The sequence below is a fragment of the Artemia sp. Qi Xiang Cuo genome, chromosome 13 (assembly GCF_049724085.1).
Source record: "Artemia sp. Qi Xiang Cuo chromosome 13, ASM4972408v1, whole genome shotgun sequence".
In the NCBI taxonomy this organism is placed as follows: Eukaryota; Metazoa; Arthropoda; class Branchiopoda; order Anostraca; family Artemiidae; genus Artemia; species Artemia sp. Qi Xiang Cuo.
The window spans coordinates 44,002,649-44,030,415 of NC_142806.1; the positions used below are offsets into that span (position 1 = coordinate 44,002,649).

The 27,767-nt window shown below is 39.1% G+C and overlaps 1 protein-coding gene and 1 non-coding gene across 2 annotated transcripts in view; both read right to left on the minus strand.

Moving 5' to 3' along the window:
* The window catches only part of LOC148945322 (tachykinin-like peptides receptor 86C), a 418,581-nt gene that overhangs the window by 223,207 nt on the left and 167,607 nt on the right, over positions 1-27,767 (minus strand). The gene's annotated exons all lie outside the window — the stretch shown is intronic.
* TRNAI-GAU (transfer RNA isoleucine (anticodon GAU)) lies at positions 9,586-9,668 on the minus strand. The gene has a single exon. It is a non-coding gene; the product is annotated as a tRNA-Ile (tRNA).

A 27,767-nucleotide genomic window follows, 5' to 3' on the forward strand; every position in this document is an offset into this window, starting at 1 on the left:
ATAACCATCCATGAAAACAGACATAAATGTGACAAAGTTCCTGTTTTTTCATTCTCACTGACAAAGTCCATAAGACCATCCATAAATGTGACAAAGTTCCTGTTTTTTCAAATTCTCACTGACAAAAACCATAAAAACATACAAAAATGTGAGAAAGTTCCTGTTTTTTCAAATTCTCACTGACAAAGTCCATAAAAACATACAAAAATGTGAGAAAGTTCCTGTTTTTCAAATTCTCACTGACAACAAACAGACAAAAACTATGTAAAAAAAAGTTATAGGTGGCAGCAGTAGGGCCCCGTGGGGCTGGTACCCCCCCTTCTACTAATGGGTATCTCCAAATTTTGAGAGGATGTGTTTGGGGAAGTGGTGGGCGCGAGAGGTTGGTTAGCTGCCCTTCAATCACTTTCGAGTGTTAAAAAGGGCACTAGCCCTTTCAATTTCTAATCGAGTGATCCCTTTTACAAGTTTCTATGACAAAGTTTTCAATAAAAACCTTCTATGCCCCAGGGGCACAACTTATAACCCTTGCCCAGAAGACTTTGGGGGGAAGGTCCTACTCAACGATATAGTTTCCAGAAATTTCAACTACGTTGAACAACAGGGTTATTTCAAAATTTTGATTGGATGTGTTTGGGGAAATGATGGGCTTAGAAGGGGTGTTCGTTGCCATCCAAGTACTTTCGACTTTTAAAAAGGGAACTAGCCTATTCTATTTCCAATCGACTGAGCCCTTTTTGAAGTTTTAGCGACAACACTTTCTATAAAAACCTTATATGCCACCAGGACATAACTTACAACCCTTGCCCTAAGGGCTTTGGGGGACTGTCATCCGCAAAGACCTAATTTCAAGAATTTTCAATTATTTTGAACAAAATGGCAATCTAAAAATTTTGATTGGATGTGTTCGGGGAAAAGGTAGGCGTGAAAGGTGGGTTTGTTGCTCTTCAATCACTTTCGACTATGAAAATGGCTACTAGCCTTTTGAATTTTCAATCGATTGACCCCTTCTTGAAGTTTCTACGACAAAGCTTGCTATACAAACCTCATAAGCCCCCAGGGAATAACTTATAATCCTTGCCCTTGCAAAATAGAAAAAAACATTTCTATTTTGAAATCAACAGTAGAGAGGGGTCAGGAGCCCCGGGACGAACACATGTGCTGCCATCTACAATTTAGTTTAATGCTGACGGGACATAATTTATTCAAGGATTATCGATCGAGTCTAATGGGGGTCAAGGTCAATCGATCTGTTGTTGTTGTTGTTTGGCCACGTGTAATGGCATGAGGGGTGATTTACATAATCGATGGTGGAATTATTGATTCACGTCTGGGTGGAATTATGGTCCAAATAAGGGCATAGCCTCCCTAGGGAGAACACGTGGTTAATGGGGTCAATGACCTCTTTTTCCAAGGTCGATTTATTTGATGTTTCTATGTGTAATAACTCCGGGGCGAAGGTTGCACATGCGCATTGAATTCTAACGGGAACAATGTTATTGATCTAGGAATTGAGGGGGAAGTGAATTTCCGAGAACTTGATTGTGTAATCGATCGTGAATGTCATGGTGTCCAGAAATAGTATTTGTTGTTATTGCTCTAGGCAATGTTATGAGTTTCCCGGAATTTGGAACACCTGTGCTGTCAACCTCAATTCACCTATCGTGAATCAATAATTCCCCTTAGAAACAACAAATTAATTTTCCCTTTCTTGACAGATCAATCAATCAATGACATCATCTGTCAGACTTTAAAAATTTTCGCCTAGAAACATTTCTCCAGGAATAGATCCAAGTCATTAATGTCTTTGCCTCGGAAACAACTCTTTTGGTCGAACTCCAAAGGATATTAATAACCAAAGGCCACGGAAACAATTAGGCAAGAAACATCTTAGTGATGAAATGTTTTAGCGCTGGAATCAGGTTTCCTATTAATTTGAAATGCGTTAGCACAGAGATGCCAATAACAATGGAACACGATGAAATTACTTTTAGGGATTATTTGGGCGAAACGGTTTTAGACAGCTTATGGAACTATTTCGGCGAAACAGATAGAGACATTTTAAAAGAAGATTTTTGAAGAGATTTTAGAAGAGAATTTAAAGGTGAAACTCTGTGGTCGTTATAATACACAAGTTTCATTTGAACAGTGTTGTGAGGTCCTCTAACCCAACCCCAAAGGGTTCCAATCCTCCTACCACAACCCCAAAGGGTTCCGACCCCCCTACCCAACCCCGAAGGAAGCCCCCGGTCCTCAAAGGCCCCCAAGCTCCCAAAGGCCCTCCACCGGTCCCCAAATGTCCCCCAGGCACCCAACTGCCCCCCCCCCCAGACACTCAAAGGCCCCCAAAGCTCCCAAAGGGTCACCGGCGTCCCAAAGGCCCACCCAGACCCCCAAATGCCATCCCCGGACCCCCCAAAGGCCCATCGAGCTCCCAAAGGACCAACGGGGTCCCAAAGGCCCTCCATCGGTCCCCAAATGTCCCCCAGGCACCCAAAGGCCCTCCCGGCGCCCCAAAGGCCTACCCAGACCCCCAAATGCCATCCCCGGCCCCCCAAAGCCCATCCCCCGGTCCCCAAAGGTCCCCCTGAGCTCCCAAAGGACCACCGACCCTCAAGGGACCCACAGACCCTCAAAGGCTCTCCCCGTGCACCCGTCTTTCGTTGATGTGTGTTGTCTGAAACCTATGATTTGGGATGTATAGTTTGCTACTACAGGCTCTTCTGAGCTAAGGTTTTCTAGTATTTCCTAGGTGAATGTTGTCTGAAACCAATAGTTTGGGATGAGTAGTTTGATATTTAAGGCTTTTATGAGCTAGGTTTCTTAGACTTTCGTTGGGGTGTGTTGAGTGAAACTGATGATTTGGGATATGTAGTTTGCTATTTTTGACTTTTCTGAGTTGGAGTTCTTAGTCTTTCATAGGTGTGTGGTGTCTGAAACCTATGATTTGGGATGTGTAGTTTGCTATTTTCAACTTTTCTGAGCTGGATTTCTTAGCCTTTCATAGGTATGCGTTGTCAGAAAATTATGATTTGGGATGTATAGTTTGCTATTTCAGGCTTTTCTGAGCTAAGGTTTTCTAGTATTTCGTAGGTGAATGTTGTCTGAAACCAATAGTTTGGGATGAATAGTTTGCTATTTTTGACTTTTCTGTGCTAGGTTTCTTAGTCTTTCGTTGGTGTGTGTTGACTGAAACCGATGATCTGGGATATGTAGTTTGCTATTTTTGACTTCTCTGAGCTGGATTTCTTAGTCTATCATAGGTGTGTGTTGTATGAAACCTATGATTTGGGATGGGTGGATTGCTACTTTTGACTTTTCTGAGCTGGATTTCTTAGCCTTTCATAGGTTTTTGTTGTCTGAAACCTATAGTTTGGGATGACTAGTTTGCTATTTTTGACTTTTCTGAGCTAGGTTTCTTAGCCGTTCATAGGTGAGTGTTGTCTGAAACCTATGATTTGGGATATGTAATTTGCTATTTCAGACTAATCATAAACGTATATCTTATTCTTTCTTAGGTGTGTGGTGTCTGAAACCTATGATTTGGGATGTGTGGGTTGCTATTTTTTTGACTTTTCTGATCTGGATTTCTTAGCCATTCGTAGGTGTGTGTTGACTGAAACCTATGATTTGGGATGGTTAATTTGCTATTTTTGACTTTTCTGAGCTAGATTTCTTAGCCTATCATATGTGTGCCCTTTCAGAAAATTATGATTTGGGAGGTGTAGTTAGCTTTTTGGACTTTTCAGAGCTAGGATTCTTAGTCACTCATAGGTGTTTGTTTTCTGAAACTTCGAGTTTGGGATGAGTAGTTGGCTATTTCAGACTTTTCTGAGCTAAGGTTTCTTAGTATTTCGTAGGTGAATGCTGTCTGAAACTTATGATATGGGATATGTAAATTACTATTTCGGGCTTTTCTGAGTTGGATTTCTTAGTCTTTCATAGGTGTGTAGTTTCTGAAACCTATGATTTGGGATGTGTAGTTTGCTATTTTCGACTATTCTGAGCTAGGTTTCTTAGCCTTTCCTAGGTCTGCGTTGTCAGAACATTATGATTTGGGATGTGTAGTTTGCTATTTCAGGCTTTTCTGAGCTAGGGTTTTCTAGTATTTCGTAGGTGAATGTTGTCTGAAACCAATAGTTTGGGATGTGTAATTTGCTATTTCCGACTTTTCATAACCGGATTTTTTAGTCTTTCGTAGGTGTGTGGTGTCTGAAACCTATGATTTGGGATGTGTGGGTTGCTATTTCAGGCTTTTCTGAGTTGGATTTCTTAGTCTTTCATAGGTGTGTAGTCTCTGAAACCTATGATTTGGGGTGGATGGATTGCTACTTTTGACTTTTCTGAGCTGGATTTCTTAGTCTTTCATAGGTGTTTAGTGTCTGAAACATTTAGTTTGGGATGACTAGTTTGATATTTTTGACTTTTCTGAGCTAGGTTTCTTAGCCGTTCATAGGTGAGTGTTGTCTGAAACCTATGATTTGGGATATGTAATTTGCTATTTCTGACTTTTCATAACCGGATTTCTTAGTCTTTCGTAGGTGTGTGATGTCTGAAACCTATGATTTGGGGGTGTGTGGGCTGATATTTTTTGACTTTTCTGAGCAGGATTTCATAGCCATTTGTAGGTTTGTGTTGACTGAAACCTATGATTTGGAATGGTTAATTTGCTATTTTTGACTTTTCTAAGCTAGATTTCTTAGCCTTTCATAGGTGTGTCCTTTCAGAAAATTATGATTTGGGAAGCACACAAAAACTTACACATGCACACGAAAACTTACATACACACAAAAACTTAAATGCACACAAAAACTTACACACACACACACAAAACTTACACACACACACAAACGAAAACTGACACACACACACAAAAACTTAAACACACACACAAACTTACACACACACACACACACAAACACACACAAACTAACACAAGAACACAAAAAAACTCACACACACACCCACAAAAACTTACACACACACACACTCACAAAACTTACACATACACACACGAAAACTTACACACACACGCCAAAACTTACACACACAAAAACTTACACATGCACACGAAAACTTACACACACACACACACGAAAACTTACACACACACCCCAAAACTTACACACACACACACACACACAAACTTACACACACACACACACACACACAAAAACTTACACATGCACACGAAAACTTACATGCACACAAAAACTTACATGCACACAAAAACTTACATACACACACACACACACACAAAACTTACACACACACACACACACACACTAAAACTCACACACACACACGCCAAAACTAAAACACACAAAAAAAAATAAACACACACACACACACACATAAACAAAAACTAACACATGAACACAAAAAAAACACAAACACACACACACAAAAACTAACACACACACAAAAACTTACACACACACACACCCACATACACAAAAACTTACACATGAACACAAAACTCACACAAACACACGCACAAAAGCTTACACACACACACACACACACAAAACTTACACACACACACACGAAAACTTACACACACACGCCAAAACTTACACACACACACACACACACACACACACAAACAAACACACACACACACACAAAAAACAAACACACACAAAAACATAAACACACACACACATACACACACACACACACACACACAAACTTACACAAACACACAAAAAACTTATATACACACGCAAAATCTTAGACACACAAAAACTTACACACACACACAAAAACTTTCACACACACAAAAAAACTAACACACACACACAAAAACACACACACACACACACGAAAACTTACACACACACGCCAAAACTTACACACACACACACAAAAACTTACACACACACACACACACACACACAAAAACTTACACATGCACACTAAAACTTACATTCACACAAAAACTTATACACACACACACGAAAACTTACACACACACGTCAAAACTTACACACACAAAAGATTAGACACACAAAAACTTAAACACACACACACACACAAACTTACACCCACGCGCAAAAACATACACACACACACACACAAAAACTAACACACACAAAAACTTACACACACACACACACACACACAAAACTTACACCCACACGCAAAAACTTACACACACACAAAAACACACACACACACACACACACAACACACACACACACACACACACACGAAAACTTACGCACACACACAAAAACTTACACACACACACACGCCAAAACTTACACACACACACAAAAACTTACACACACACACACACACAAAAACCTACATATGCACACGAAAACTTACATGCACATAAAAACTTACATACACACAAAAACTTACACACACTCTCAAAAACTTACACGCACACACAAAAACTTACACACACACACGAAAACTTACACACACACACACACACGAAAACTTACACACACACCCCAAAACATACACACACACAAAAACTTACACACACACACACACACACACACACACACACACACACACACACACACACACAGACACACACACACACACACACACACACACACACACACACACACACACACACACACACACACACACACACACACACACACACACACACACACACACACACACACACACACACACACACACACACACACACACACACACACACACACACACACACACACACACACACACACACACACACACACACACACACACACACACACACACACACACACACACACACACACACACACATACACACACACACACACACACACACACACACACACACACACACACACACACACACACACACACACACACACACACACACACACACACACACACACACACACACACACACACACACACACACACACACACACACACACACACACACACACACACACACACACACACACACACACACACACACACACACACACACACACACACACACACACACACACACACACACACACACACACACACACACACACACACACACACACACACACACACACACACACACACACACACACACACACACACACACACACACACACACACACACACACACACACACACACACACACACACACACACACACACACACACACACACACACACACACACACACACACACACACACACACACACACACACACACACACACACACACACACACACACACACACACACACACACACACACACACACACACACACACACACACACACACACACACACACACACACACACACACATGAATTTCTATAGTGAAATGCAAGAGTTGGAATATTTCAGTAGTGACTTGCTGTGCTTTACCTTCTCACAGTTACATTCTCTTGATTTTTCGAAGTTCATTTTGAATTTCTGTCATGAAATGCAAGAGTTGGAAAATTGGGGTCTTAGTCCACCAGCCCGAATGGTGGAAATCCACTAGCTCAATATTGGGGTCTCAGTCCACCAGCCTGAATGGTGGAAATTTAAAACTGTATTTAAAAAATAATTACTCTAAAAGAACTATGTTACTAAAAAAATGCACTGATATAACTATTGTAATATTATTCAAGACGAGACCTTTAAAATAGAAATACAATGTTTTATTGTAATGAAAAAAAAGTTCATAGATCAATCTTTGCAATGAACAGTAAGTAAAGAGCGACCTCGTCAATAGAAACGGCAATTCTAATGAGCTATAAGTTTCAAAACAACGTATGAACCAAACTGATTTTAATTTTTATGATGATTCCCAATACATAAGTTTTATTAAGTTTAAACTTAGCATAAGAATACTTGGACAATTTTAGAAAAACACTACCACCTCCTCAGAAACGGTGCGATCTTGATTAGAATTCCACCATCGAATTCAGCACATCTGAAAATCCCGGGACAAAATTTTTAGTCTTCTATTTACACAAGTACAAAATTTCGTACTTTTCTTCAGAAAGACAATCATAGCCGCTAATTTCTTTTTCCTAGGATGATTGTATCAAATCATACGTCTAGAATATTAGGAGAGGGCTCATACAAACACCAATTTATGTTCTAGTGGTCCTTAAAGTGAAAAGACGATCATGTCACAGCAAGCTGCCGTTTGGAGAGGTATGAGTGCCAGCCGATACAGCTTTCCGTCCTTAAACCCCTGTCAGCACCGTATAGAATGAAGAATTACAGGCCGACAATTATCGGTGTCGTATGAATGAGTTAATTCAAGTAAATAGAATTCTGCAAATTGCAAATTACACAAAAACTAAGAGAGACGTCTAATATCTTCCTATTAGAGGTGGTGCCTGGAACCTTAACTTGACCTTCACAAGTTAAGAGGAACATGTTTAGATTAAGCAAAGAGAATAGGCGTTGAGGGAAAACACCTCTCTCACCGTGGAAACAGTTTAAATGTAAAATTTTAAGACTACGAATATGTAAATATGCAGTGGAGAAGGGTGTGATCCGAGATCATGACTGTCCAAATAATTGTGATCACCATTAAAAGTATTACCAGAAATTAACTTTTTGACATTTCAGATCCAAAATTTTGTCTATAAGCTCTTTCTTCGTGGGCGATTTTATCAAATCAAAGATCGTAGAAAATGGAGATAAGATCTATTTAATCATTTTTTGTTCGATTCTAGTGCCCTTTTAAGCAAGAAAAAAGATCTTGACCCACTTTGTTCCTTTTCCATTGCGTACGTAGGTTAAGTTAGGTTAGGTTAAGTTAGGTTAGGCTAGGTTAGCCTACGTACGCGCGCGTACGTAGGCTAACCTAGCCTAACCTAACTTAACCTAACCTAACTTAATCTAACCTAACCTAACCTAATCATACACCTAACTTTTTGACTGTCTCTCACCTAACCTAAGCTAACCCAAGTGAAGCGTACGTGGCCGGCCACTTAACCGAACCTAACCTAACCTAACCTGCTAACCCTAGTTAGGTTAGGTAACCTAACCTAACCTGGGTTAGGTTAAGACCACTTAACCTAACCTAACCTAACCTATCCTGGGGGTGGATACCCCGACTGTGCCGCTTTTCTCAAGGTCATTGCTTTTGACTGACAACACTAACATCAAAACTTAAACGGTCAGAAATAGAGGCTGTTTCTATAGATTTAGAATATGAAAAAAATTGTCAACTGTGGGACTCGAACCCACGACCCCATATGGGGACCAGATCTTAAGTCTAGCGCCTTAACCACTCGGCCAACCTGACTTGTGAACAATTTTTGATCATAGTCAAATTGTAATTCAGTTTCTTTGGTAAAGTTCAGAATTGAGCTAACTTGTTTCTCTTCTTTATGAAAATTCAGAACCTTGTCTAAATTAACCTTAAAAATGAAATAAAGCTATGGCGACTTTGCATATTTTATTCAACATATTCGACAAAGCGCTGGAGGGGTGCATTCCTGTCAACTTTTGGAGGATGCTTCCCCATTTTTCTATAATCAGGCAATTTTCTCAAGCTCTTTTCTCAAGGTCATAGCTTTTGACTGACAACACTAACATAAAAACTTAACCGGTCAGAAATATAGGCTGTTTCCAAAGATTTAGAATAAGAAAAAAAATTGTCAAGTGTGGGACTCGAACCCACGACCCCGTATGGGGACCAGATCATCAGTCTAGCACCTTAACCACTCGGCCAACCTGACTTGTAAACAATTCCTGATCATATTCATATTGTAATTCAGTTTCATTGGTAAAGTTCAGAATTGAGCTAACTTTTTTCTCTTCTTTAAGAAAATTCAGAAGAGAATTTGAACATTTCCACTTTTGCAGTTTTTTTTTATTTAATCTATTAAATACCCTAACAATTTAGGTTCTGCATAAATCCTTTTACAGAAGTTATTTAGTTAAATCACAAGACATGATTAAATAAAAAAATTAAATAAGAAAAAATTTCCTGGTGTGGGGTTCGAACCCACGACCCCGTATGGGGACCAGATCTTGAGTCTAGTGACTTAACCACTCGGCCAACCTGACTTGTAAACAATTCCTGATCATATTCATATTGTAATTCAGTTTCTTTCTGTGTGTGTCGTCTCTTAGTGTGTGTTGTCCCTGTGTGTTAGTCGTCTCTCTCTGTGTGTGCGCACGTAACCTCGTCTAATGTGAATTTCAACCATTCAGGCTGGTGGACTAAGACCCCTATTCTGAGCTAGTGAATTTCCCCCATTCAGGCTGGTGGACTAAGACCCTAATTCTGAGCTAGTGAATTTCCACCATTCAGGCTGGTGGACTGAGACCCCAATATTGAGCTCGTGGATTTCCACCGTTCGGGCTGGTGGACTAAGACCCCAATTTTCCAACTCTTGCATTTCATGACAGAAATTCAAAATGAACTTCGAAAAATCAAGAGAATGTAACTGTGAGAAGGTAAAGCACAGCAAGTCACTACTGAAATATTCCAACTCTTGCATTTCACGATAGAAATTCATGTGTCTGTGTGTGTGTGTGTGTGTGTGTGTGTGTGTGTGTGTGTGTGTGTGTGTGTGTGTGTGTGTGTGTGTGTGTGTGTGTGTGTGTGTGTGTGTGTGTGTGTGTGTGTGTGTGTGTGTGTGTGTGTGTGTGTGTGTGTGTGTGTGTGTGTGTGTGTGTGTGTGTGTGTGTGTGTGTGTGTGTGTGTGTGTGTGTGTGTGTGTGTGTGTGTGTGTGTGTGTGTGTGTGTGTGTGTGTGTGTGTGTGTGTGTGTGTGTGTGTGTGTGTGTGTGTGTGTGTGTGTGTGTGTGTGTGTGTGTGTGTGTGTGTGTGTGTGTGTGTGTAAGTTTTTGTGTGTGTGTAGTTTTGGCGTGTGTGTGTAAGTTTTCGTGTGTGTGTGTGTGTGTAGTTTTCGTGTGTGTGTGTAAGTTTTTGTGTGTGCGTGTAAGTTTTTGCGCGTGTGTGTAAGTTTTTGTGTGTCTGTAAGTTTTTGTGTGCATGTTAGTTTTGGTGTGCCTATGTATGTTTTTTTGTGTGTGTGTGTGTGTGTGTGTGTGTGTGTAAGTTTTTGTGTGTGTGTAATATTTTGAGTGTGTGTGTGTGTTATTTTTTGTGTGTGTGCGTTTGTTTTCGAGTGTTGTTTTTTTTTTGTTTTTTAGTTTTTTTGTTTTTGTGTGTGTGTGTGTATGTTTGTGTGTGTGTGTAAGTTTGGGCGTGTGTGTGTAAGTTTTTTTGTGTGTGTGTGTGTGTGTGTAAGTTTTTGTGTGTGTGTGTGTAAGTTTTTGCGTGTGGGTTTAAGTTTTTGTGTGTGTGTGTGTGTAAGTTTTTGTGTGTCTAAGCTTTTTTGTGTGAAAGTTTTTACGTGTGTGTGTAATTTTTCGTGAGTGTGTGTATAAGTTTTTGTGTGCATGTATGTTTTCGTGTGCTTGTGTAAGTTTTTGTGTGTGTGTGTGTAAGTTTTTGATTGTTTGTGTAAGTTTTGGCGTGTGTGTGTGAGTTTTCGTGTGTGTGTGTGTGTAAGTTTTTGTGTGTGTTTGTAAGTTTTGGTTCGTGTGTTTTAGTTTTTGTGTGTGTGTGTATTTTTTTGTTTTTCTAATCTTTATCTTGTTTTTATAATGTTTTTTTTTTTGTTTTAAATTTTTTTTTGTTGTTTTTTTTTGTGTTTTTGTGTGTGTCAGTTTTTGTGTTTGTAAGTTTTTTGTGTGTTTGTGTGTGTTAGTTTGTGTGTGTTTGTGTGTGTGTGTGTGTGTAAGTTTTTGTTTGTGTAAGTTTTGGAGTGTGTGTGTGTGTAAGTTTTGTGTGTGTGTGTGTGTGTGTGTGTAAGTTTTTGTGCGTGTGTGTGTGTAGTTTTTGTGTTCATGTGTAAGTTTTTGTGTATGTGTGTGTGTGTGTGTGTAAGTTTTTGTGTGTGTGTTAGTTTTGTCGTGTGTGTGTGTGTGAGTTTTTTTTGTGTTATTTTGTAAGTTTTTGTGTATTTGTGTGTGTTTGTGTTTGTGTTTGTGTAAGTGTGTTTGTGTGTTTAAGTTTTGGTGTGTGTGTGTGTGTGTTTTTGTGTGTGTGTGTGAGTGTAAGTTTTGTGTGTGTGTGTGTGTGTAAGTTTTTGTTTGCATAAAAGTTTTTGTGTGCATGAAAGTTTTCGTGTGCATGTGTAAGTTTTTGTGTGTGTGTGTGTGTGTGTAAGTTTGTGTGGGTGTGTGTGGGTTTTTGTGTTCGTGTTTGTTTATTTGTTCGTGTGTGTGTGTTTGTCTGTGTTCGTGTGGATGTGTATGTTTGTGTGTGTGTAAGTTTTGGCGTATGTGTGTTTGTTTTCGTGTGTGTGTGTGTAAGTTTTGTGAGTGTGTGTGTGTGTTAGTTTTTGTGCGTGTGTGTGTGAGTTTTTTTGTGATCATGTGTAAGTTTGTGTGTGTTTGTGTGTGTGTGTGTGTGTTAGTTTTTGTGTGTGTATAAGTTTTGGCGTGTGTGTGTGAGTGTTCGTGTGTTTGTGTGTGTTAGTTTTGTGTGTGTGTGTGTGTGTGTAAGTTTTTGTGTGAATTTAAGTTTTTGTTTGCATGTAAGTTTTCGTGTGCATGTGTAAGTTTTTGTGTGCTTCCCAAATCATAATTTTCTGAAAGGACACACCTATGAAAGGCTAAGAAATCTAGCTTAGAAAAGTCAAAAATAGCAAATTAACCATCCCAAATCATAGGTTTCAGTCAACAAACACCTACGAAAGGCTATGAAATCCTGCTCAGAAAAGTCAAAAAATATCAACCCACACACCTCCAAATCATAGGTTTCAGACATCACACACCTACGAAAGACTAAGAAATCCGGTTATGAAAAGTCAGAAATAGCAAATTACATATCCCAAATCATAGGTTTCAGACAACACTCACCTAGGAACGGCTAAGAAACCTAGCTCAGAAAAGTCAAAAATATCAAACTAGTCATCCCAAACTATATGTTTCAGACAACAAACACCTATGAAAGTCTAAGAAATCCAGCTCAGAAAAGTCAAAAATAGCAATCCACCCACCCCAAATCATAGGTTTCAGACACTATACACCTATGAAAGGCTAAGAAATCCAGCTCAGAAAAGCCTGAAATAGCAACCCACACATCCCAAATCATAGGTTTCAGACACTACACACCTATGAAAGACGAAGAAATCCGGTTATGAAAAGTCGGAAATAGCAAATTACACATCCCAAACTATTGGTTTCAGACAACATTCACCTACGAAATACTAGAAAACCTTAGCTCAGAAAAGCCTGAAATAGCAAACTACACATCCCAAATCATAATGTTCTGACAACGCATACCTAGGAAAGGCTAAGAAACCTAGCTCAGAAAAGTCGAAAATAGCAAACTACACATCCCAAATCATAGGTTTCTGACACTACACACCTATGAAAGACTAAGAAATCCAACTCAGAAAAGCCCGAAATAGTAATTTACATATCCCAAATCATAAGTTTCAGACAGCATTCACCTACGAAATACTAAGAAACCTTAGCTCAGAAAAGTCTGAAATAGCCAACTACTCATCCCAAACTCGAAGTTTCAGACAACAAACACCTATGAGTGACTAAGAATCCTAGCTCTGAAAAGTCCAAAAAGCTAACTACACCTCCCAAATCATAATTTTCTGAAAGGGCACACATATGATAGGCTAAGAAATCTAGCTCAGAAAAGTCAAAAATAGCAAATTAAACATCCCAAATCATAGGTTTCAGTCAACACACACCTACAAATGGATAAGAAATCCAGCTCAGACAAGTCAAAAATAGCAACCCACACATCCCAAATCATAGGTTTCAGACACCACACACCTACGAAAGACTAAGAAATCCGGTTATGAAAAGTCGGAAATAGCAAATTACATATCCCAAATCATAGGTTTCAGACAACACTCACCTATGAACGGCTAAGAAACCTAGCTCAGAAAAGTCAAAAATAGCAAACTAGTCATCCCAAACTATAGGTTTCAGACAACAAACACCTATGAAAGGCTAAGAAATCCAGCTCAGAAAAGTCAAAAGTAGCAATCCACCCATCCCAATTCATAGGTTTCATACAACACACACCTATGAAAGACTAAGAAATCCAGCTCAGAAAAGTCAAAAATAGCAAACTACCATATCCCAAATCATCGGTTTCAGTCAACACACACCAACGAAAGACTAAGAAACCTAGCACACAAAAGTCAAAAATAGCAAACTATTCATCCCAAACTATTGGTTTCAGACAACATTCACCTACGAAATACTAGAAAACCTTAGCTCAGAAAAGCCTGAAATAGCAAACTATACATCCCAAATCATAATTTTCTGACAACGCATACCTATGAAAGGCTAAGAAATCCAGCTCAGAAAAGTCGAAAATAGCAAACTACACATCCCAAATCATAGGTTTCAGACACCACAAACCTATGAAATAGTAAGAAATCCAACTCAAAAAAGTCAAAAATAGCAAACTAGATATCCCAAATCATCAGTTTCACTCAACACACACCAACGAAAGGCTAAGAAACCTAGCTCATAAAAGCCTGAAATAGCAAACTACTCATCCCGAACTATTGGTTTCAGACAACATTCACCTAGGAAATACTAGGAAACCTTAGCTCAGAAAAGCCTGAAGTAGCAAACTACAAATCCCAAATCATAGGTTTCAGACAACACACATCAACGAAAGACGGGTGCACGGGGAGAGCCTTTGAGGGTCTGTGGGTCCCTTGAGGGTCGGTGGTCCTTTGGGAGCTCGGGGGACCCTTGGGGACCGGGGGATGGGCTTTGGGGGGCCGGGGATGGCATTTGGGGGCCTGGGGGGGCCTTGGGGGCGCCGGGTGGGCCTTTGGGGGCCTGGGGGACATTTGGGGACCGTTGGAGGGCCTTTGGGACCCCGTTGGTCCTTTGGGAGCTCGATGGGCCTTTGGGGGGTCCGGGGATGGCATTTGGGGGTCTGGGTGGGCCTTTGGGGCGCCGGTGACCCTTTGGGAGCTTTGGGGGCCTTTGAGTGTCCGGGGGGGCAGTTGGGTGCCTGGGGGACATTTGGGGACCGGTGGAGGGCCTTTGGGAGCTTGGGGGGCCTTTGAGGACCGGGGGCTTCCTTCGGGGTTGGGTAGGGGGGTCGGAACCCTTTGGGGTTGTGGTAGGAGGATTGGAACCCTTTGGGGTTGGGTTAGAGGACCTCACAACACTGTTCAAATGAAACTTGTGTATTATAACGACCACAGAGTTTCACCTTTAAATTCTCTTCTAAAATCTCTTCAAAAATCTTCTTTTAAAATGTCTCTATCTGTTTCGCCGAAATAGTTCCATAAGCTGTCTAAAACCGTTTCGCCCAAATAATCCCTAAAAGTAATTTCATCGTGTTCCATTGTTATTGGCATCTCTGTGCTAACGCATTTCAAATTAATAGGAAACCTGATTCCAGCGCTAAAACAATTCATCGCTAAGATGTTTCTTGCCTAATTGTTTCCATGGCCTTTGGTTATTAATATCCTTTGGAGTTCGACCAAAAGAGTTGTTCCCGAGGCAAAGACATTAATGACTTGGATCTATTCCTGGAGAAATGTTTCTAGACGAAAATTTTTAAAGTCTGACAGATGATGTCATTGATTGATTGATCTGTCAAGAAAGGGAAAATTAATTTGTTGTTTCTAAGGGGAATTAATGATTCACGATAGGTGAATTGAGGTCGACAGCACAGGTGTTCCAAATTCCGGGAAACTCATAACATTGCCTAGAGCAATAACAACAAATACTATTTCTGGACACCATGACATTCGCGATCGATTACACAATCAAGTTCTCGGACATTCACTTCCCCCTCAAGTCCTAGATCAATAACATTGTTTCAGTTAGAATTCAATGCGCATGTGCAACCTTCGCCCCGGAGCTATTACACATAGAAACATCAAATAAATCGACCTTGGAAAAAGAGGTCATTGACCCCATTAACCACGTGTTCTCCCTAGGGAGGCTATGCCCTTATTTGGACCATAATTCCACCCAGACGTGAATCAATAATTCCCCCATCGATTATGTAAATCACCCCTCATGCCATTACACGTGGCCAAACAACAACAACAACAGATCGATTGACCTTGACCCCCATTAGACTCGATCGATAATCCTTGAATAAATTATGTCCCGTCAGCATTAAACTAAATTGTAGATGGCAGCACATGTGTTCGTCCCGGGGCTCCTGACCCCTCTCTACTATCAACTACGTTGAACAAAATGGCTATCTCAAAAATTTGATTGGATGGGTTTGGGGAAAAGATGGGCGTGAGAGGGGGGTTAGTTGCTCTCCAACAACTTTCGACTATTAAAAAGAGCACTAGCCCTTTGAATTTCCAATCGAATGCACCCTTTTTCAAGCTTCTACGACAATGCTTACAATAAAAACTTTATATACCCCAGGGTATAACTTACAACCTTAGTCCTGAGCAATAGGGGGGGGGGGTTTCATCCTCAAAGACCTAATTTCCAGAGCTTTCAACGACTTTGAACAAATTGGTTATCTGAAAATTTTGATTGGATGTGTTTGGGGAAATGGTGGGCGTAAGAGGGGGGTTAGTTGCCCTCCAATCTCTTTTGACTATGAAAAACAGGCACTAGCCCTTTGAATCTCCAATCGAATGCGCCCTTTTTCAAGCTTCTACGACAACGGTATCTATAAAAACCTTATATGCCCACAGGGCATAACGTACGATCTTTGCCCTGGAGGCTCTGGGGGGGGGGGGGTGTCATCCTCAAATACATAATTCACAGAAACTTTCAACTATGTTGAACAAAATGGCTATCTCTAAACTTTGATTGAATATGTTTGGGGAAATGGTGGGCGTGAGAGTTTAGTTGCTCTCCATTCACTCTCGACTATTAAAAAGGGCACTAGCCCTTTCAATTTCCAATTGAATTAGCCCTTTTTGAAGTTTTTACGACAAAACTTTGTATAAAAACTTTATATCCCCCCAGGGCATAACTTACAACCCTTGTCCCAAGAGCTCTGAGGGGTTATCATCTTCAAAGACCTAATTTCCAGAACTTTCAACTACTTTGAAAAAATGGATATCTCAAAATTTGCATTGGATATGTTTAGAGAAATGGTTGGCGTCAGAGGGGGGGGCTAGTTACCCTCCAATCACTTTTGACAATTAAAAAGGGCACTAGCCCTTTTGAATTTCCAATCGAATGAGCCCTTTTTGAAGTTTCTATGACATCATTCTCTATCAAAACCTTATATTCCCCAGGGCATAACTGACAACCCTTGCCCTGAGGGCTGTAGGGGGTTGTCATCCTCAGAGACATGATTTCCAGAATTTTCAACTACGTTGAAAAAATAGTTATCTCAAAATTTTTATTTTACGTGTCAACGGAAATGGTGGGCGTGAAAGAGGGTTAGTTGCCCTCCAATTATTTTCAAATATTAAAAGGGGCGCTAGCCATTTCAATTTCCAATCGAATGAGCCCTTTTTGAAGGTTCTACGACAAAGCTTTGTGTAAGTACCTTATATGTACCAAGGGTATAACTTACAACCCTTGGCTTGAGGGTTGTGGAGGGAGGTTGTCATCCTTAAAGACCTAAATTCCAAAACTTTCAACTACGTTGAACAAAATGTATATCTAAAAATTTTGATTGGATGTATTTGGGGAAAAGGTTGGCGTGAGAGGGGGGTTAGTTGCCCTCCAATCCCTTTCGACTATTAGAAAGGGCACTAGCCCTTTGAATTTCCAATTGAATGAGCCCTTTTTGAAGTTTCTATGACACAGCTTTCAATAAAAACCTTAAATGCCCCCATGGCATAACTTGCATCCTTTGCCTTGAGGGCTGTGGGGGGAGCTTCCCCCTCAAAAACAGGATTTCCATCTAGAAATAAACTACGTTGAAAAAAATTGTTATCTCAAAAGTTTAATTGGATGTGTTTGGGGAAATGGTGGGCGTGGAAGGGGTGTTAGTTGCCTTCCAAACACTTTCGACTATTAAAAAAGGCACTGACTATTCCAATTTCCAATCAAATGAGCCCTTTTCGAAGTTTCTACGACAACTTCTTCGATACGAAGTGCCCTGGTCTAAAAGAAAAAAAACATAGTGCCAACATTGCTCTTTACTTAGGCAGCGCTATTGCGCGGCCTATGATTCACTGGAGAATCCGCTCCCTCCCAAGGACATATTTATTCACACAGGTTGTGGCACTTTGAACCAAACAGTGTGGAAATTACTCTCTCTACAGGTGGTACACTTATCGTACCCCCTCTGGTTATAATATTAGTGGGAGAAGAATTCATAGAACTTGCGGGACCGCTTGACTGCGATGTTATACCCTAGCTGAGGCCAGTAGCGGTACTGTTTAGGCCGTGCCACGTACATTTGCACCCTGTTAGATTACAAATGCTTACCTTACTTAGAATCAATGAATAGCTTATATGGAAATATTCACAGAGTAAGAACACAGTTCGGATAACTACACTTGTTACCAATTGGGAAAGTTGAGCATCACGGTATCACAAAATATCTTATAGATCTTAAACTGATGGTATATTTTAGTTTGTAGATTGACCTCAAAAAGTACTTGTCTTTTAAAGAAGCTATCTCTATACTAGACGAACTAGTCGATGACGAAGAAGATATTGATATGGTTATAATTTATTCTAATATAGGGGTAGTCAATGACAAACGAGAAAGGGGCGAGGACAACGCAGAGTCTTTCAACGATCTCCTAAGTGATGTTGCACGGACGAAAGAGCTTGATATTACCGGTACTTCTGTAACAGACGATGTAGCTTGAGATAGTCCATCCGGTCTACCTGTCACTTTTAATTCTGATAATGATGCTTTAGACGACGTTCTACTAAGCTGTTGTAGGAAAGCAGCCTCAGCAGCATCGCATGGACATTCTTCAAAACTTGCATCTAAAAAATCTGAACCTTGGAAAAAAAATCAAATGGGTAAGCCAAACTGAATAAAGATAGCTCAGTCAGGAGATTTTCCTTCAGAATTACTGCCTAAACCTAGGAAAAAGGTCTGATAAACAATAAACATGTCTGAAGTAGAGGTGTTTTGTCAGCTCAAGAACAAAACTAGTCGTGCTAAGGTTATTTGGGAAACAGCACTATATACTTCTCAGAATGGTGACATCAGCTTCATATTGAGCTTTGATGAACTCTGCAGTTTTTGCTGTAATTGTACCACTATCAGGAAAATATCACATTCCCAGTGAAACAATGTCCTTGTCAGACGACCTAGACATTCCAATATGTCAACAAGTCATGAGCCACAGCAGATTTCTGAAGATTAAAAAAACACTACATTTTGCAAATAATAATGACCTCCAGGAATTTGATAAAATGGCTAAAGTGAGGCTAAAGTTAGATGACGTGAACTTTAAGTTTCGGCAAACTTTCCTTGGACGAGCATTTGATATCTTTCTTTGGTCGTCACAAATGCAAAATGTTTATCTAAGGAAAACAGATCTGATTTTGATACAAAGCATGGGAGTTAGATTTTTCATCGATATCACTACAAAATTGATATGTGCACTGGGTGAGCAAAGACTGATTAACAGCCAGAAATACCCCTAGGGCCAAAGATTGTCACAAACCTGTTGTTGAAAAATCATCCCGTTGTAAAGTCTTATTTGATGATTTCTTCACAAGCCACGATCTTCTCACGCAACTTCACTCGCAAGGATTTCGTACCACAGTCACTGTACGGAAAAATTAATTGAAGGGTTGCTGTCTTGAACAAACCAAAGTTATTTAAAAGAAGGAACATAGTTATTATGACTAGTGGTCAGATCAAGTGATTTTGGTTATAAAGTGGAAGGATAGTACAACTGATTGTGTAGCACCGAATTACGACCCTAGAGAACCACTTCACGAGGGAAAAACGTGGTTTTGATCACGAGCTCGAAACTTGAAACTCGTCCAGGTGGATTTCGAGCTGGGATCTGTTGGTAGCTCAGGATCTCCACAGATCTACCCTAAGAAATCAACCATTCATGGGCTGATGATAGCAGAGAGGTAGAATCAATTTAAAGTATGAAAAATTAATGTCCGGCTAGAGTGCATAGAGTTTCAAACTTCTCTTACAACAGTGTTGTAAGCAATTTCATGCCTAACTTTAATTAAATAAAAAAAAAGTTTTTCAACTGAAAGTAAGGAGCAACATCAAAACTTAAAACGAATAGAAATTATTACGTACATGAGGTGGGTTGCTCCTCCTCAGCATCTCACTTTTTATGCTAAAGTTTTTTAGTACTTATGAAAAAAGATTTTAATTGTTCTAATTAAACGAACCTTGAGATTCGGGAATCGTTCTTAAAGAATTGGGACAAAGTTCAAACTTCATAATAAAGAGCGAGGTGTTGAGGAGGAACTACCCCCTTCATGTACGCAATATTTTCTGTTCGTTTTAAGTTTTAATGTTGCAACATTAAAACTTAGCAACATTGACAAAATAACTTAACAACATTAACAACAATGAAAAACTTGTTTTTCTATTTAATTTCTGACCGTTTTTAAAATAATGCCAGGAAATCTGGCTCTACCTCCACGGAAAAATCCCTCCTCCCCACGAATATATTCTCTAGACAATTTAATCCTGGTGAAAATTTACCCAGACAATTAACCTTAACATCTCCATGCGTAAAATTAAATAATCAAACAGAAAGCAAAACACAAGAAGAATTTCGTATAGGAATTCTGGAAAATTCCTCCAGCGTAAAAGTTCCACCTGGAAAATTTGCCCCCTGGAAACTTCCTTCCCCATGGAAAATTCTCCCCTTGAAAATCCCCCCACCAGAAAATTGGTCCCCCCCCCACCCGAAAATGAATGCATATTTCCCAATTGCAAATACTATACATAAACAATGGGCAAATGATATAGCTTAAAGACATTTCCACAAGGACTGGGGGGTATCGATATCTCCAAAGGCATAGTTATTGGGCCTTTTAATTATGCTGAACAAAATAGCTATCTTAAAATTTGGATCGGACGATTTTGAGAAAAACAGGCCTGGGTGGGGGCCTAGTTACCCTCTAATAATTTTAGTCACTTAATAAAAGGTACTAAAACTTTTATTTTCCGTTCTAATGAGCCCTCTCCCGATATTCTTGGACCACTGCGTCAATACGATCACCCCTGGAAGAAAAAACAAATAAACACGTATCCATGATATTTCTTCTTGCAAACAAAAATACATAATCCCCAATTTTTCATATAGGAGCTTGAAACCTGAGTAGAAGAATTCTCTGATACAATGAAATTGACGGTGTCATTTTCATTAAGATTCTACGACTTGAGTAGAGATGGGGGTACCAGCGCGGACAGTACACCATATATGGGCATAGAGTCATTAGGGAGAACACGTGGTTAATGGGGTCAATGACCTAAATTGATTGCGTAATCAAAGTGTGTCAACAACAACAACATCGACCTTGACATTCGCTGAGAGCGTGCACTTACAACAACAACAACATCGACCTTGGAACACCTGTGCTGTCGACCTCAATTCATCTATCGTGAATCAATAATTCCCCTTAGAAACAACAAATTAATTCCCCTTTCTTGACAGATCAATCAACCAATGACATCATCTGTCAGACTTTTAAAATTTTCGCTTTGAAACGATTCTCCAGGAATAGATCCAAGTCATTAATGTCATTGCCTCGGAAACAACTCTTTTGGTCGAACTCCAATGGATATTAATAACCAAAGGCCATGGAAACAATTCTCCAAGAAACATCTTAGCGATGAATTATTTTAGCGCGGGAATCAGGTTTCTTATTAATTTGAAATGCATTAGCGCAGAGATGCCAAAAACAAAAGGAACACGCTTAAATTACGTTTAGGGATTATTTGGGCGAAACCGTTTTAGACAGGCTATGGAACTATTTCGGCGAAATAGTTAGAGACATTTTGAAAGAAGATTTTAGGAAAGGTTTTAGAAGAGAATTTGAGGGTGAAACTCTGTGGTCGTTATAATACACAAGTTCCATTTGAACAGTGTTGTGAGGTCCTCTACCCCAACCCCAAAGGGTTCCAATCCCCCACCCCAACCCCGAAGGAAGCCCCCGGTACTCAAAGGTCCCCCAAGCTCCCAAAGAGCCCCAGCCCCCCCAACCCCCACCGCCGACCCGCAAACGCCCTCCTCTGGTCCGCAAAGGGCCCCCGGACCCCCAAAGGCCATCCCCGGGCCCCCCAGAGGCCCATCGAGCTCCCAAAGGACCAACGGGGTCCCAAAGGCCCTCTACCAGTCCCCAAATGTCCCCCAGGCCCCCAACTGCCCCCCGGACCCCCAAAGGCCCTCCCTATGCCCCAAAGGCCCTCCCTGTGCCCCAAAGGCCCTCCCCCGGCCCCCAAAGGTCCCCCGGACCAGAGAAGCGCCGCCGGGATGCGCCGTTGGCCAGGAAAGCGCCGCAGGATGTTCCGCAGGGATGCGCCGTGGGTCAGGAATGCGCCGCAGGGGATGCGCCGCAGGGAGGTACCGCAAGGATGCGCCGCAGGGATGCGCCGCAGGGAGGCGCCGCAGGGAGGCGCTGCAGGGAGGCGCCGCAGGAATGCGCCGCGGGTTGGGGGGAAGCGTCGCAGGGATGCGCCGCAGGAATGCGCCGCAGGGATGCGCCGCAGGGATGTGCCGCGAAATTTAGTACTGAACTTTAAATTTTTTATGTCTTGGTCAACTTAAAACTGAAGTGGAAGCTTTTTATTTTCTCTGGAGAAATTAGAATTGAATTATGTTCTTTGGTAAAATTCAGATGAGAACTTGAACTTTTCTATCTTGTAAGACAAATTGGGAACAGTATTTTAAATTTTTTCATCTCTTTGAGAAAAATCTGAATTGAAGTGTAAAATTTTTTATTATTTTAGGAAAATAGAATTGATCAATAACTTATTTCATTTTCATTGAGAAAATTCAGAATCGAAGTTGAACTTTTCTTCTTCCGGGAAAATATTTGGAACAGAACTTAAAATTTGTTCATCTCTTTGAGAAAGGACAGAATTGAATTTAAAAAAATTTCGAATTAAAGTGAAACTTTTTATCTTCGTGGAAAATAATCTGTTGAAGATTTTTATTTTCTATGGAGAAATTAGAAATGAATCGTATTCTTTGGTAAAATGCAGAAGAGAACTTGAACTTTTCTATCTTTTAAGGAAAATTTTGAACAGTATTTTAAATTTTTTCATCTCTGAAAAAAATCTGAGCTGAAGTGGAAACTTTTTATATTATTTTAAGAAAATATAATTAATCAATAACTTATTTCATTTTCATTGCGAAAATTGAGAATCGAAGTTGAACTTTTCTTCTTCCGGGAAAATATTTGGAACAGAACTTTAAATTTTATCATCTCTTTGAGAAGGTTGAAACTGAATTTAAGAAAATTTAGAATTAAAGTGAAACTTTTTATCTTCATGGAAAATAATCAGAATCATAGTATAACTTTTCCTATCTTCTACGGAAAAATTTAGAATGGAACTTTAAATTTTTCATGTCTTGGTGAACTTAAAACTGAAGTGGAAGCTTTTTATTTTCTCAGGAGAAATTAGAATTGAATTATGTTCTTTGGTAAAATTCAGAAGAGAACTTGAACTTTTCTATCTTCTATGAAAAATTTAGAACAGTATTTTAAATTCTTTCATCTGTTTGAGAAAAATCTGAATTGAAGTGGAAATTTTTATATTATTTTAGGAAAATAGAATTGATATTGTTACACACACAAAAACTCACACACACACAAAAAAAATTACACACACACACAAAAACTTACACACACAAAAAAACTTACACACACACATAAACTTTCACACACACTTAAACTTACACACACACAAAAAAAATTAAAAACACACAAAAGATGAAACATACACATAAACTTACACACACACATAAAAACTTAAACATACAGAAAAACTTAAAAACACACACAAAAAATTAAAAACTCACAAAAAATTACACACACAAAAAAAACTTACACACACAAAACAAATTAAAAACACACAAAAACTTACACACATATAAAAAATTACACGCAAACAAAAACTTACAAACACACAAAAAAATACACACACACAAAAAAAAATACACACACAATACCTCTTACACACACACAAAATCTTACACAAACACAAAAACTATCACACACACATAAACTCTTACACACACAAAAAAAACATACACACACAAAAAAACTTACACACACACATAAAATTACACACACACACAAAAACCTTACACACACACAAAAACTTACAAACACAAAAAAAACTTACACACATACAAAAACTTACACACACACAAAAACTTATACACACAAAAACTTACACACACACAAAAACATACACACACACAAAAACTTACACACACACAAAAAACTAACAAACACACAAAAACTTACATACACACACAAAAACTAGCACACCCACAAAAAAACTTACACACACAAAAAAACTTACACACACACGAAAACTTACACACACACAAAAACTTACACAAACACAAAAACTTACACACACACACAAAACTTACACACACACAAAAACTTACACACACACAAAAAAACTTACACACACAAAAACTTACACACACACAAAAAATTACACACACATAAACTTACACACACACAATGACTTACACACACACACACACACATAAACTTACAAACACACACAAAAACTTACACACACAAAAAATTACACACACACACAAAAACTTACACACACACACAAAAACTTACACACACACACAAAAACTTACGCACACACAAAAACGTACACACACACAAAAACTTACACACACACACAAAATCTTACACACACAAAAACTAACACACACACAAAAACTTACACACACACATAAACTTACACACACACACACAAAAACCTTACACACACACAAAAACTTACACACACACAAAAACTTACACACACACACACACACACACACAAAAACTTACACATGCACACGAAAACTTACAGTCACACAAAAACTTACACACACACACACACACACGAAAACTTACACACACACACGTCAAAACTAACACACACAAAAACTAAGACACACAAAAACTTACACACACACACACACACACAAAAACTTACTACCACACGCAAAAACTTACATGCACACAAAAACTTACATGCACACAAAAACTTACACACACACAAAAACTTAAACACACGCACAAAAACTAACACACACACAAAAACTTACACACACACACGAAAACTTACTCACACACACACACACACACAAAAAAAAAAAAAACTTAAATAATCCCACGAATAATAACATTCACATAAAAAATTAAATGCACACAAAAAATTAAACATACGCACAAAATATTACACTCACACACAAAAACTTACACACACACACACGAAAACTTACACACACACACGAAAACTTACACACACACACAAAAAAACTTACATACACACATGAAAACTTACACAAACACACGAAAACTAACACACAAATTCCGAATAAGACACAAACACACAAAATTACACACACACACACACACAAAAACATACACAATCACACGACAACTTACATGCACACAAAAACGTACATGCACACAAAAACTTACAACCACACACACACACACACACACAAAACTCACACACACACACACACACGAAAACTAACACAAACACGACAAAACTTACAAACACAAAAAATCTTACACACAAACACACACAAAAACTTACACATGCACACGAAAACATACATGAACACAAAAACTTACATGAACACAAAAACATACACACACACACACAAACACGAACAAAAAAAGACACCCACAACACCACACAAACACACACACACACGAAAACTTACACACACACACCAAAACTTACACACACACAAAAACTTACACACACACACACACAAAAAAAAAAACTTACACATGAACACAACAAAAACTCACACACACACGCACAAAAACTTACAAACACACACACACACAAAAAACTTACTCACATACAAACTAAAAATAACACACACACTAAAAAAATAACACAAAAAAACAATAACATAAACACACACACACAAACACAAAAACTAACACAAACATACACAAAAAAATTAAACACACATAAAAACACAAAAAAACTTACAAACACACACAAAAACTTACACACACACAATAAAACTTAGACACACAAAAACTTACACACACACACAAAAACTTACACCCACACGCAAAAACTAACAAGCACACAAAAACTTAAATGCACACAAAAACTTACACACACACACACAAAAATTAAACCCACGCACAAAAAATTACACACACAAACACACAAAATTAAACAAAAAAAAACACATACACACACACACACACACACAAAAACTAAAAAAAATTCAAACGAACAATTAATTGAAAAAAAAAAATTACACACACACACACACACACGAAAAATAACACACACACACGAAAAAAATAACAAACACACAAGCATAGACACACAAAAACTTACACACACACACACACGCAAAAACTTACATGCACACAAAAACTTACATTCACACAAAAACTTACACACACACTAAAAATTATACACACGCACAAAAACTTACACACACACACACAAACTTACACACACACACGACAACTTACGCACACACACACACACACACACATACACACAAAAAACTTACACATGCACAAGAAAACTTAAATGCACATAAAAACTTACATTCACACAAAAACTTACACACATGCACAAAATCTTACACTCACACACAAAAACTTACACACACACACGAAAACTTACACACACACACGAAAACTTACACACACACACAAAAACTTACACACACACACATGAAAACATACACACACACACTAAAACTAACACACACACTCCAAAACTGACACACACACAAAAACTTACACACACACACACACAAAAAATTACACATTCACACTAAAACTTACATGCACACAAAAACTTACATTCACACAAAAACTTACACACACACACACACACACACACACACACACACACACACACACACACACACAAAAACTTAAACACACACAAAAACTTACACACACACATAAAAACTTACACACAAACACAAACACACAAAAACTTACACATACACACAAAAACTTACATGCACACAAAAACTTACATGCACAAACAAACTTACACACACACACACACACACACACAAACACAAACACACACACAACCGAAAACATACACAAACACCCCAAAACATAAACACAAACAAAAACATACACACACACAAACACACACACACACACAAAAACTTACACATGAACACAACAAAAACTCACACACACACACGCACAAAAACTTACAAACACACACACACACACACACACAAAAATTACACACACACACACACACACGAAAACTCACACACACACGCCAAAACTTACACACACAAAAACTTACACACATAAACAAACACAAACACAAACAAACAAACACAAACACAAAACACTTACACACACAAACACACACAAACTAACAAAAACAAACAAAAAATTACACACACACACAAGAGCTTAGACACACAAAAACTTACACACACACACACAAAAACTTACACCCACAAGCAAAACTTACATGCACACAAAAACTTACATGCACACAAAAACTCACACACACACAAAAACTTACACACACACACAAAAACTTACACACACACAAAAACTTACACACACACACACACACTTACACCAGCACACTAAAACTAACATGCACACAAAAACTAAAAAACACACACACACACTAAAACCGACACACACACACGACAAAACTAACACACACAAAATAAGAGACACACAAAAACTTACACACAC